General features: G+C 40.2%; 1 non-coding gene across 1 annotated transcript; it reads left to right on the top strand.

Moving 5' to 3' along the window:
- The first annotated feature begins 7,683 nt into the window (after positions 1-7,683).
- Positions 7,684-7,847, top strand: LOC111726069. Its single transcript, XR_002773959.1, has one exon. It is a non-coding gene; the product is annotated as a U1 spliceosomal RNA (small nuclear RNA).
- Positions 7,848-12,553: the final 4,706 nt, after the last annotated feature.

The raw sequence follows: 12,553 nt of genomic DNA, 5'->3' as shown, positions 1-12,553 counted from the left end.
TCTTTGGTTAAGAAACAGGGAAGCGGGAACATTTATTCACAAGTCTAAACTCCTTAAGGACCAGGAACACGTTTCTTCAGTTTTGGATATGACCTAGGACAATGTTTAACACAATTTAAGTATTCAGTATAATCAAGGATATGCACATTCCCCAGCCACTTGATTATGTGAAGTTGTGTTATCATTTATTCTCATTCAATAAATTTAAAATTTGTTTTAAATGCCGATGTTTTTCTGATTATAAAATAATATATGCTTATTATAGAGAATGCAGAAAACACAGAAGAGTAGAAAGGAGGAAAGTGGTTCCTCTAATCCCGTTATCAAGAGAAAATCACTTTTGATCAATTTGATACATTTTTTCCCACCCAATAATTTTAAGTTCATTTTTCTAGGAGTCACTGTAATGGCAACGTTATTGCTTATCCATGTATAAGGTGTGTTCTCTCCCTTGAACTTCACAACCAATCTGTGAAGAAGAAATTCATGTGGCAACATCTTATAAATGAGAAAAATGAAGCGCAGAGAGATTGAGTCCCTTGCTCTGAGCTGCTGCAAGTGCAGCCATATTAATGCCCTTTAATTCACCCCTCTGATTTCAAGTGCTATTAAATCTAATTTGCTCTCAGATTGATAAGGGTCTGCTGTGCTTTTAAGTGTCTGTCATATACCCGTTAACAATTACACATTCTTCTTGAACGCCTTCATTGATTGAGCCCTTGAAGATCTAGGGACTTCCTGTGGCTCTGCTCTCTGATCTAAGCAGCCTCCCTTGTGTACTGAAGAATTGCTTCCTGGGCCTGTTGTCCTGTTTCATGATTCTTAAGGAAAAAGACTTAATTCAGATTCTTTATTTATTTTTTTTATTTTCACAGAACCTGATACAGACTCTTGACACAATGGAGGTGCTGAATAAAAACAACGGTCTCATTGGTAAGTTCTTCCACCTTGAGCCTGCTAATCTTTATGCTGCCTTTTTGGTCTACTTTCTACCTTTGGGGGTCAGCATAAGGTGAAGGGAGAGAAAGAATTATGGAGAAGCTTCCTTTCTATTTAATAACGTCTTTTAAGATTTTATGGGGGGAAAGTAAACAGCACTTTGAAGGCAGAGGTGGACTGCTTGTTAGGCAAGTGTGGGCATTTCACATATTGTATGCATAATGACAACGGCCAGTTTTAACTGCACCAGTGGTTCTCACGTTGGAGCATTTTTAGGCTTATTTACTGTAAGTGATCCCTGCTGTGCTAAAAAGAGAAATAAATATCCCAGTTTCATTTTAATATTACTTTTGCTAGGGAAGAGAGAATCATTTTCTGAGATACCCAGCTTTTGCGCAGCCTGCCAAAGCTACTATTACCATCATTTGTTACACTGGCTTTAAAAAAAACAAAACAAAAAATTTCTACATTCAGTGCGTCTCTTCAGAGCCTATTTTATTTTTAACACTCAGTCACGCCTCCCTGCTTATCTTTTGTACTGCTGCTGTGCTGGCATTAGCGCTGCTGTTTATGATTTCTGCATTTCCATTCTGTCGCTCACGCGTTCTGTATTGCAAACTAGATCTGACCTGTTCTAAACACCCTGCTCCTTCGAATCCAAAACCTTCTGTGATTGTTTCTGCACGTGACTTCCAAATCGTGGTGCCCAAATCCAGATCTGGGAGGGGAAAGAGTTTCGCTGCCTCATTTCTAGTCTGTTAACGTAGAGTGTTCACCGTTCCTTCTCCAGTTTCCAAGAGGGCACCAAGCAATGTGGGGGAAATACCAAACGTCTTTCAGCTTCGTGAACCAGTGAAATGTATTTGCATTTTAGGTGACAACATTGGCGCACTTTGTTGTCCAGTTTGCACATGTCCTCGGGTTGTCCGGCTGTGGTCCTGTTCACACTGTGGCATCCTCACAGCCCACCTCTTGATTAAACAGACAGACTGGGGTTGACAGCTGGGCTTTACAAACTACTAGCTTGGACTTGCCTTGAGAGAACAGAGCAGAGGACACATTCATGTTTCTGACGTGCTTTGGTTCCACAGGTAGCCCTTCCTTTCCCGTGGGCCCCAGCACGGTGGCCTTTCTGCCCCAGCCCACAGCCGACCCACTGCGTCCCTCTCTTTTCAAGGCTGATTGTAGGATGATCAGCCAGAATCGACCCTTTCTTACCATCATTGCCTCACACCTAAAGGGCAATATATATTCTCATTCATTTCACCTGCTTCTATGTGCCCAGATATGTTTTTATTAGGCAACTGGCTTTTAACCAAGGTGACTTTTGCCTGTAAAGGGGCATTAGTGATTTTTGATTGTCATGCTGAGGTATGGAAAGTATACTAGTTAGTGACAGAAGCCAGGGATGCTGTTAAACATGTGACAACACACAGGAGGGCCCCTCCTGGTCCAGAAATGTCAGTAGCACCAAGGTTAAGAAATCCTGTGCTGAGCCCTGAAAATAGAAGTTACCTAAACCATGAGATATTTAATCAAATAAATCAAATACAGGTGATGTAGCACAAGACAATACTTAGTGGGGTGCAGAGGACGTCAAATGAGTTATACTAGAACTAGCGTGGAAAGACGTGTCTAAGAATTTTTATTGAAGAGAGAATCTTTTGTTTGAAACTAGAAAATGGCTGGGAATTTTTCCTGATGCGTAGGAATAATGAAAAGAGTCATTGTAGGCCAAGGAAGTGAGTGAAGTGAAAGCTGGAAGAGGGACCAGTGTATCGAGTTCAGGGAAAAACACAGGGTGAAAGTACGTTGTGAACAGCTATCGGCAATCCTCTCGGGGAGGGCCTCATATACAGTTCTAAATCATTGAGACTTTTTCTAGAATGAATACTTCATAGCAATATGGGGACAGGGGTCTGGATTGAATCTTTGGGAGTTAAAGCCAGGCATCCAATTAAGAAATTATTTCAATACCCCAATAAGAGTGATGGGGCTGGAGGGAAACTCCTGGACGGTCAGCTAATGGACATAGATGATGAACATTCCGAGGCATGGAAGTTTCCTTCCTAACTCTCCCTTCTGCAGACCATGTGTGTAACGTGATATGTTGCTGCAGGTGACATTAACTATCATTTTCTCTTGGGTCAAAGCAGCAGTTCTTAACCTATGGGTCATGACCCACCGGAACCGTATTAAAGGGCCATGGCATTAGGAAGGTTGAGAACCACTGGGTCAAAGCAGCATTTACTAGAAGGAGACTGTAAACCATGTAGTGAAAGCAGGGTTTGCTCTCGTCCAGCTGATTCTACTATTCTCCTTAAAACTAAGGCTGTGAATCCAATAGGTTATTATTCAGGTGGTGCCTGTGGCTCAGTGAGCAGGGCGCCACCCCCATATACCAGAGGTGGTAGGTTCAGCCCCAGCCAAAAACTGAAAACAAACAAAAAAAAAGTCAAAAGGTTATTATTCTTTGTCTATCATTTTCTGAATTGATTTCCCAGTTTCTGGTGAGAAGGTTGAGTGAATAATGGTGTCATTCAACAGTGACGGAAGTGAATGCAGGCAAGGGGCAGCTTGGCGGAAGATGACCCGTTCACAGAGACATTCTCACAGGACATTTTGGGAATGTTCAACCTGGGAGCTGCAGGCCTCGTGCTGATTTTGTGAGGACGTTTTTGCTTATCTGTGGTGGCCCATATCACAAAAAGGAATTGTGGCAGGGATTATCCCTTCTGTCAACAGAATGACATCTCACCCCCACAGCTTATGAAACAACTAACATGACTGGCCTCATAAATAAGAATTCGTCTTCCCTTCAAACCCTAAATAAATGCATGGACTTTTTTTTTTTTTTTTGGCTACTCAGTTTTTGTTGATGTTTATGTATTAAATGTGTGCCCCTGTTCTTCGAATATGTGGCAGAAAGAAAAAAAAATGTTGAACAAGAGAGTCAGTATCAATAATATTGGATTTTCACATCATCATCTTTGAGGTAATAATGAATGTAAGATAAATAAGGAAGATGTCTTCATCAATGTAACAAACTATTTTAGGACAGAATTCTGAAGAACACTGCTGGTTAGGGGCCAGCAGGATCAGAACTGCCCTTGAGGACCAGGGACAGGTCTGAAAGAGTGGTATTAAGGAAGGCAGCAGTGAGGAATCTTTTACCTTTGCTTCCTTCAGGGAAGTAGAATTTGGGGAGGGTGAGATTATTAAATTTTTAATATGTTTCTATTCTCTGACTTGTTGCAATAAGTATATACAGTATTACCTAAAAATATGCTCTAATTTTATTGAGTACAGTTTACCTACAATAAAGTGAATCCCTTTTGAAGGGATTGCTGACTCTCCTTGAATAAGTACAGTTACCTACAATAATGAGTACAGTTTACCTACCATAAAGTGAATCCCTTTTGAAGTACGTGGTCTGATGCTCCTTGAATGATTTTTTTCACCCACATAACTTCACTCTAGTCTGTCACCCTAAGAAGTTCAGTTCTGATTCATTGCAATCAGGAATACAACATCAACCCCTGGCTTAGTTTCCAGCCTGTGGGCCTGCCTTGAAGGTTTCAGACTTGCCAACCTGATGATCATATGAGCCAATTCGTTAAAAAATAAATGTTTTTACATGCAATATAAATATACTTGTGAGTTTGCTTATCTTTTCAACTGTGTGATTACTTACATATTTGCGATTATTATGTTTGAAGATTTCAATATTTCTATTATTAAAAATGTAGCTATCTTTATTTTTTATAATATTCCTTGTTCTGAATTTTAACTGGTTTTTTATTAATATAGCTATACCTACCTCCTCATATGGTTAGTGTTTGTATGGTATATATTTTTATATTCTTTTATAAAAATGTATTTGCTTTATGATTCACATGAATTATTTTAGACTAAGATAGTATAGAATTGTACCTTTTAAAATCAAATTTGACAATTTCTGCCTTTTAATTGGGGTGTTTAGGTAATAACAGTCAATAAAATAATTATTGCTATGGCTAGGTTTAAATCTACCACTTTGATATTTGTTTTAAATTTGTTCTATCCACTTTTTGTTCTCTATGCCTGCTGGTGAAATAATAGAGCATTTTTTAAATTTCATGTTATCTTCTTTATTGGGATATTAGCTAGAATCATAGTTTTTGTTTTGTTATTCTAGTGATTACTTTAGAATTCATCATAGTATATACCTTAAGCCTATCACAACTTACCTTCAAGCAGTGTTAAACAACTCCACATATAGTACAAGATCTTCATAATAGTATACTACCATTTCCTCCCTCTCTGCCTCTGTGCTATTATTTTTTATATAGTAGTTAAATGTATTTTACTTTTATACATGTTCTACATACAATACTACACTCTTTTTGTCTAAGTATTCAATCATCTTTTAAAGATATTTACATAGAATAAAATCTTATATATTATGTATTTAGCAACCATTTCTAGTCTCTATTTCTTTGTGTAGGTGCATTATTTCTGGGTGTAGAATTTTAGGTGGGCAGTTTTGTCTCCTTACTTGTATTGTCTTCAGCAGGAAATATGCTGTCACCGTCATCCCCATCTGTCTTTTACTTCCCGGGATGTGTCTCTCCCTTAGCGCCATTTTGGTTCTGGTACTTTTAAGATTTTCTATTTAGTCCACATCTTGAGTGATTTTATTGTGTGTGTGTTGGTGTAGTTTGTTTTATGATTCTTTTGCTTGAGATCCATTGAGCTTCTTGAATTCATGAGTTTATAGTTTTCTTCAAATTTGAAAAAAAATTCAGCCATTCTTTCTTCTACTATTTTCTCTTTTTTCCTTTTGGAAATTCCAATAGCATATACACATATCTCAGGGCCCTGGGTATGAGGGCCCATATCTCATTGTTTAATTTTAGTTTTTGAACCTGTGTTTTATTTTGACCAATTTCTATTGCTATATATTCAAGATCCTTAGTCTCCTGCGATGTCTAAACTTCCATTAATGTCTTTGAATTCAATTTTTGTCTCATATTGTTCATCTGTAAAAGTTTGATTCAGATCTGATTTTATAGATTTCATACCTTAATTTGTATTTTTGAATAAATTCAGCTAAAATAATCATTTCAATGTCACCTGGTAATTCTAACATGTGTATCACATCTGTGTCTGTTTCTCCTAATTGACTATTCTCTTTATTATGGATTGTATTTTTCCACATTCCTGTATGCCTTATAAATTTTGATAGGAAAGTAGTCATTACATTACTGGTTGTTGAATAATGGGAGCTTCCAGTCTGGCTAATGTGAATAGGTACAATTATTCACCTTTCCTGGGTACCTTGCACTGTTCCTTCTAATATTTTGGGGTGAGTTTTTTGGTTAATCTTAGGTAGTTAACTCATATACATTTACTGACTAGAACTACACTAAATAGCTAAGCATGGTAATGGACAAATGTTTAAATTCCTTGATCTTCTCCAGAGAATTGGAAGACTTTTAAAATATTTTCTGATATTCAGTGATTACTGATGTCATAGATGGTCAAACTTCTTTCATTCCATGTCACTTTGCATTTGTTAGTTTGTATTGGGATGGAAGATCTCTTGGGATAAAAGAAAATTACTTGGAGCTGTCCACCAGTGAAGTTCAAGGGTATTTATATATAAAATGAACTACTGTACCTTTAATGGAGGCCTTTCCAGGAAAGCAAATAGGGCCTTGGAGAGACATTTCATGATAAAAGAAGACTGAAATAGTGAGCCAGAAAAAGTAGACTGAAGGGAGAAAGAGAGTATTGATTCTGGCATCGTTTAAGTGGCTGATACCAGAATTCATCTCAATCCAGACACATGTGGCATGGAAAGTGAGGTTGGGGTCAGGGGGAGAATACTTGGGAGAAAATAATTAAACACATATATAAGCTGAAAGAACGGAATTGAGCTGAGATATTTTTGTTGGGGGCCCATTCTAAAGAAATATAAAAGAGATATCTCCGTATTTTCTTTGCCCCAGTGACTGAGTGGAGAGCCACACTGGTTCATGTCAAATGCACCCAGGGACTGCAGTGTGCCCAGGAAGGCTAGTGGCAATGCTAGCAATGCCACTGGCTCACCAGCTGCAGCCACATGTGGAGCAGTGTTGGGGAACAGTGCCGGTGGGAGCAGTGGTGACACTAACAACAGTGCTAAGGTTGAAAGCAGTCTATCACCCAAAAGCAGTAGCATAACCAGATGGTTGGATGCAAGTAGCTCCCTGAGACTAACAGAGGCTATGATACAAAGTCATGGCTTTACTAGCTGCAATGTTGAGTGAAAGCTATTAATACAGTGCTTTGTAGTTCTGTGGGTTAATTAAAGGCTCACTCCCACCCCACCTCTATACCTATCAGTTAAACAAGTGCAGGGACAGGTTTCTCCTTCTCACTCCACAAAGCAATGATGAGGATTTCTGATCTCTGACCTCCTAGTGACATGAAAGGCAGCAATAGAGTTGGGAGTAGAATAGCTACTCAGTACGACTGTGGGCCTGGGCTGCCTGATTCCTACTGGGAAGCAGTTGCACTTGGTGACCATCAAGACAAATGTATGGATACCGCTAGAACAATTGGATATTCTCAAAAATACTGGAGTAAGGGAACTATGTAAGAGATAAAAGCCTTTTCAGCAGGTAGAGACTTGGAGAATCGAGATTTGAATGGAAGCATTAATACATCTATATTCACTGTAACATGCTCAAGAGAGCTAATGGAAATGCTCAAGTACTGATACTTCCCTGGCAGAGGAGACAGCACGATCACAAAGGTGGTTTACCCAGGGCGAGGCTCATCCATTGCACTCGGCATGTGCTGACTCCTGTTGCTTCCCCAAATGTGGGAAACTCGACAGCATAATTTGTGGTGGTGGGAGACTGCATTTGTGCTTTTCCCTGGGTGGGGGTGGGGGTGGGGGGGGATGCTCACATACAGAGCTATACAATTTAATTATATTATGAGATAATTTAATAAGGTAGGTAAACCTTGATTAAAGCTAGTTTGGTACAAGTCATTGTGATAGGCTTCACAAAGAACTACTGAGTTAATTTTTGGCCCCTGTCTGAAAAAAGAAAAGTTTATAATTTCATAGAAGAGACTTGATAAGTGTAATACGTTCATGGTATAAGGAAGAGTACAAGATGAAATCAATGTATTTTTTCTGAGTACTATTTGCAGACATTTAATTAGATCCGTAGGATTTGGTTTCAATAAAGCATGCAATGTGAGAAGTGCAACGTTAAGCAATTCAGTCTGTCTCCTGATTCAGAAATGCTTTGGGAAAAGGTGGCTCTGAGCCAGGACTTGAAAGGGAGATAGTATTTTGAATAGCGCAGATGAAGAAATGAGACCATTTTAGGGAGAGGAAATCATGAAAGCACCAAGTGGAAAAGCGTAGGCATTTTTTAGGTTGAATGGATTACTAGGTATGTGCAGAGGAACTGTTCAAGACAAAGATAGGAAAGTAGGTTGAAGGACATGGTCAGGATTTCATTGACAATTAAAGGAAATAAAAAGCCATTGAGCGTTTTTCAGTAGAGAAATAATAGGATGATCAACTTCGGCAATATTCCCCTAGTTCCATAAGAATGGACTTAACTCCCTCTCTGATAATACAGTCCTGCCCAGATTCTCACCAGGCTAAGAAAAAGAAGGGAGTCTTAAACAGACTCAGTTTCTCCACTTTTATTTCCAGTGGAATGTAGTGTTCATCATCCTTTGTGACTCTTGGGGTTACTTGGCATTCCCATTGGGAATCTGATTCTTCCTCCTCAAAATTTTGATGTTGTCTGTGTCCTGAATCCTGACTGAGTCAACCACACCCTTGGAATACAATAGACATTGTGATTTTCTCAGTAACTGTGGTGACCTGTCCTGCTTTTGGTGACTAGCCGTAAGCCAGTTCCTGTTTCTCTTCCTCTTTTTTTTCCATCTTGTTCAGTAAGGAATCATTCATCTTTGGGTCGGATTCATAAGATATAAAAATATTTTTATATTCTTCAATACAAGGAATATTGAGTTCACAGCAGTGTGGGGAATGGTTTGGTACGAAGAGAGAAAGATGGGAAGGTGACACAGAAATCCAGGTAGAAGGCAGCCAGGGTCTGAATAGTGGCAGCATCCAGGAGAAGGAACAGATAGGAAGAAATTGTGAGTAATCAGAGCGGCACACAGAAAACATCTCTACTGAGTTCATAAAAGGAAATGAGAGATTTGTGGATGGAAAGTGATTCAGGATTTGGTAATATGATGTGGGGGTTGGTGAGGGACATATTATAAAGGACTTGAAGGAAGTTTCCCAGAAAAGTTAACTTGAGAACCATGTAACGGACCTTGGATTGAACCACTCTCTGCTCCTTAAAGTAAGATATTATAGAGTTTAGAATGGGACATATACATGAGTGTATGTATATTGTTTTGGGAATCTCAGATTTTGACGTGATAAAGTCATGGTAGAAGAAGAAAAGTATAGAAAGAAAGTAACAGGTTTTTTGTTGTTGTTGTTTGTTTTTTTGAGACAGAGCCTCAAGCTGTTGCCCTGGGCATCACAGCTCACAGCAACCTCCAACTCCTGGGCTCAAGCGATTCTCCTGCCTTTGCCTCCCAAGCAGCTGGGACGACAGGCACCTGCCACAATGCCTGGCTTTTTTTTTTTTTTCTTTTTGTTGCAGCTGTCATTGTTGTTTGATGGGCTGGGCTGGATTTGAACCCGCCAGCTCAGATGTATGTGGCTAGAGCCTTAGCCACTTGACCCCTAGGTGCCGAGCCAAAAGTAACAGGTTTGAAAGCAAAGCTTTGGGGCCTAAACCTGCTTTTAGTCATGTTTATTATAGAGAGATCTAGAAAGATGGTCGAAATTAGTGGCTATATAGCAAGGACAGAGGAGAGGAGCATTCCAAATAAACACTCTGAGTAAAAGCAGTGTGATGCTGAGAAAATGCAGTTTCATTACAAGGACCTTAGGTATCTTCTCCCATCTCCACCAGAATACCTACCTCTTCTAAGTCCTTCTTACCTAAAATTCTGTAGCCATCACTGTTTGGCTCTCCAACCCCTCTAAATAGTCTATTGTTATGCTAGATGACACAACACTGCCATTTTGCTAGGTCAAAAATATTTGAACATTTTCAATTTTACATGGTTCGCCCTCTGACTACAGAGGGTTTCCAATAGAGAGATAGAGAGACGCACAGTGAGCCCTCCAGGCAGGTAAATATTCTTGGTTCTCAAATCCCGACTAAGTGTTCTACCTTAACAAATTAAGCTAGGCTACTTATTAGATTCTAAGCACTTCTTTTCCATGAGAGGACAAAACAGGGTCTCAGGTCAAGTGCTTCTCTATCTGTCTCTATTCATTGTTGCATATCCCACATGCTTTCCTGTATGTTGAGACCTGTGCTTGTCTTGAGTTCTCAAGTGGTCGGGGTCCTCCTGGTGTGTGCGTGTGACGAATGGTAGAGTTTTACACAGGATAAGTCTGATGTAGACCCAGCACATTCTTGGGCATAAACAAACATTACTCTATCTGGATTATCTCTGGGAAAATTATTTGGAAGTAAAGGGAAATCCTCTCCAGATTCCAGAAAGTACAGCCAGCCTGTTACCTGGCTGCAGGTGGTGGCTGAGAATTGTGCTCCAGACGGCTTCTGGATGCTCACACGGTGTCTTTCAGGGAGCTGTCCGTCATGATGTGAAACATGTCTCAAACACCGTGGTTTGTTTTTATAGAAATGCCACAATGGCCCTTCCCCTTTCTCTCTCCTCTCCTTTTCTGAATCAAGTAGAATCTCTTGACAGGGAAGTTCATCTCTTCTCTGCTTTTGTCCTAGATACCGAGCAAGTGCCCAGACCTCTTCTCTGTGCTCCCCACATAGCGCCTCACTACTTCCCAGGGTCTCTGGCAACAAGTTAATCCACCAAAAAGTAAACTTCCTTCTTCTTGAAGACAAAGAAACCTTAATGATTAATGATAAACTTCTGCAGGAAAAGAAGGGAAAAGAAAGCTAAATCCCCACATCAAGACAATCCTGACCATTCATAACCTCCCACTGAAAAATGATGGCATTGTAACTTCCTAACTCTGTGAAAGAGGGTGCGTTTGAGATGAAATGGGTTCGCTTGAACCCATGACAGCTGCATAGCTAGAAAAGTTTCCTGTAACGGGTTCCTAAGCAAGGAACAAAAGGTTCCCTTCTGGTAAACTGTGTTTATCACGTAAAGTTTGGCAAGATTCTGATCTGCTTATTGAAAGAATTTGTCATTCTTTTTGCTGCTTTTGTCTGATTGACCATTAGATGATGTCCTCTGAAATACATGGAAATTTTCAAAATTACAGTACTTAAAAGAATTGCTGGGTATTTTTTTGCTGCAAACCTGACAAAATACAAGCCATTGTGTGAGGACTGACTCTCTGAAGTAATGTACAGTCCTGGGTGTTTGGGGCGGTAAGAGCTGAGAGGCAAATTGTTTCCATCTACTGTCATAAATTTCAACATGTCTACCCTGATGTGTTTTCTTACAGGGAGAGAGAAAGAGTGGCGTTTTATTTTTGGCCAGTTATCTGAAAGAAAAGGCAGGATTTCTATGAAGGGAGATAATGTCTGATTTGTACATGACGAAGAATGGAGATTTAAGCAGTTTAGCTACACCGCTTGTTTTCTAGGTGCAAAGAAGAGTGGAAATTTTGTTGGAAAGAAAGGTGGCCTTCATCTTCTGCTGCTCCCTTTCTGACTCCCGCCTGTAAAATGCACGCAGAGGTGCCATCAGGGCACTTGTGTGGTGCTCTCAGCCAAGCAGTAAGTTTTCGCGTCTGTTATAGACAGAACATTTGTGTCCCGCCCCTCAATTCATATGTTAAATTTAATCCCCACTGTGATGGTATTTGGAGGTGAGACCTTTCAGAGGCAATTAACTCATGAGGATGGAGACCTTATAAATGTGATTAATGCCCTCAGGAGGGGATAGAGAGCGAGTTTGTTCTCTTTCCATTGTGTGAGGATACGATGAGGAGGTGGCCTGTCTGCAATCCAGAAGAGAAAGCTCACCAGCATTCTGCTACACTGGCACCCGGATCTCAGCCTATAGCTTCCAGAACTGTGAGAAAGAAATTCCTATTGTTCACAGTCACCCTGTCCATGCTGATTTGCTATAGCAGGTTGCACTGACCAAGACAGGGCCTTTTGTGGGAAGCCGGATACAGTGTCTGTTAGTATTAGCAGAAGCAATTGATTCTAATCCACCCAGAGCCGTCCTGAGGGTAACTGGCTGACTTCAGAGCAGCTGGTTGCTGGGCAAAGGTGACCATCAGAACCTGGTAGTCACTCGGAGACACTTGCTTGGCCCTGTCTTGCTTTCTCCACCTCCTCAGTCGCCTTCCCTGGCATCTTCTGTGTGACTGGAAGTTACAGTCCTTTTACGCAGTAACATTTCTGATTTTCTCTTGGTCCTTAAAGATTTCTTCTCCCAGGAAAAAGGGAGAAAAAGAGGGAGTTGGAGATATTAAGGCAAGACAGGTTCAAGAAAAGACATTTCCACACCTGCAACTCAAAATTCTGAATCCAAACCTAGTGTGGGGATTGAAACACCAATCGAGTTTCGCAGCTGA

The sequence above is a fragment of the Otolemur garnettii genome, unplaced genomic scaffold (assembly GCF_000181295.1).
Source record: "Otolemur garnettii isolate 467f Iridium unplaced genomic scaffold, OtoGar3 scaffold00052, whole genome shotgun sequence".
Classification (NCBI taxonomy): domain Eukaryota; kingdom Metazoa; phylum Chordata; class Mammalia; order Primates; family Galagidae; genus Otolemur; species Otolemur garnettii.
This window is presented reverse-complemented; position numbering and strand designations above follow the sequence as displayed.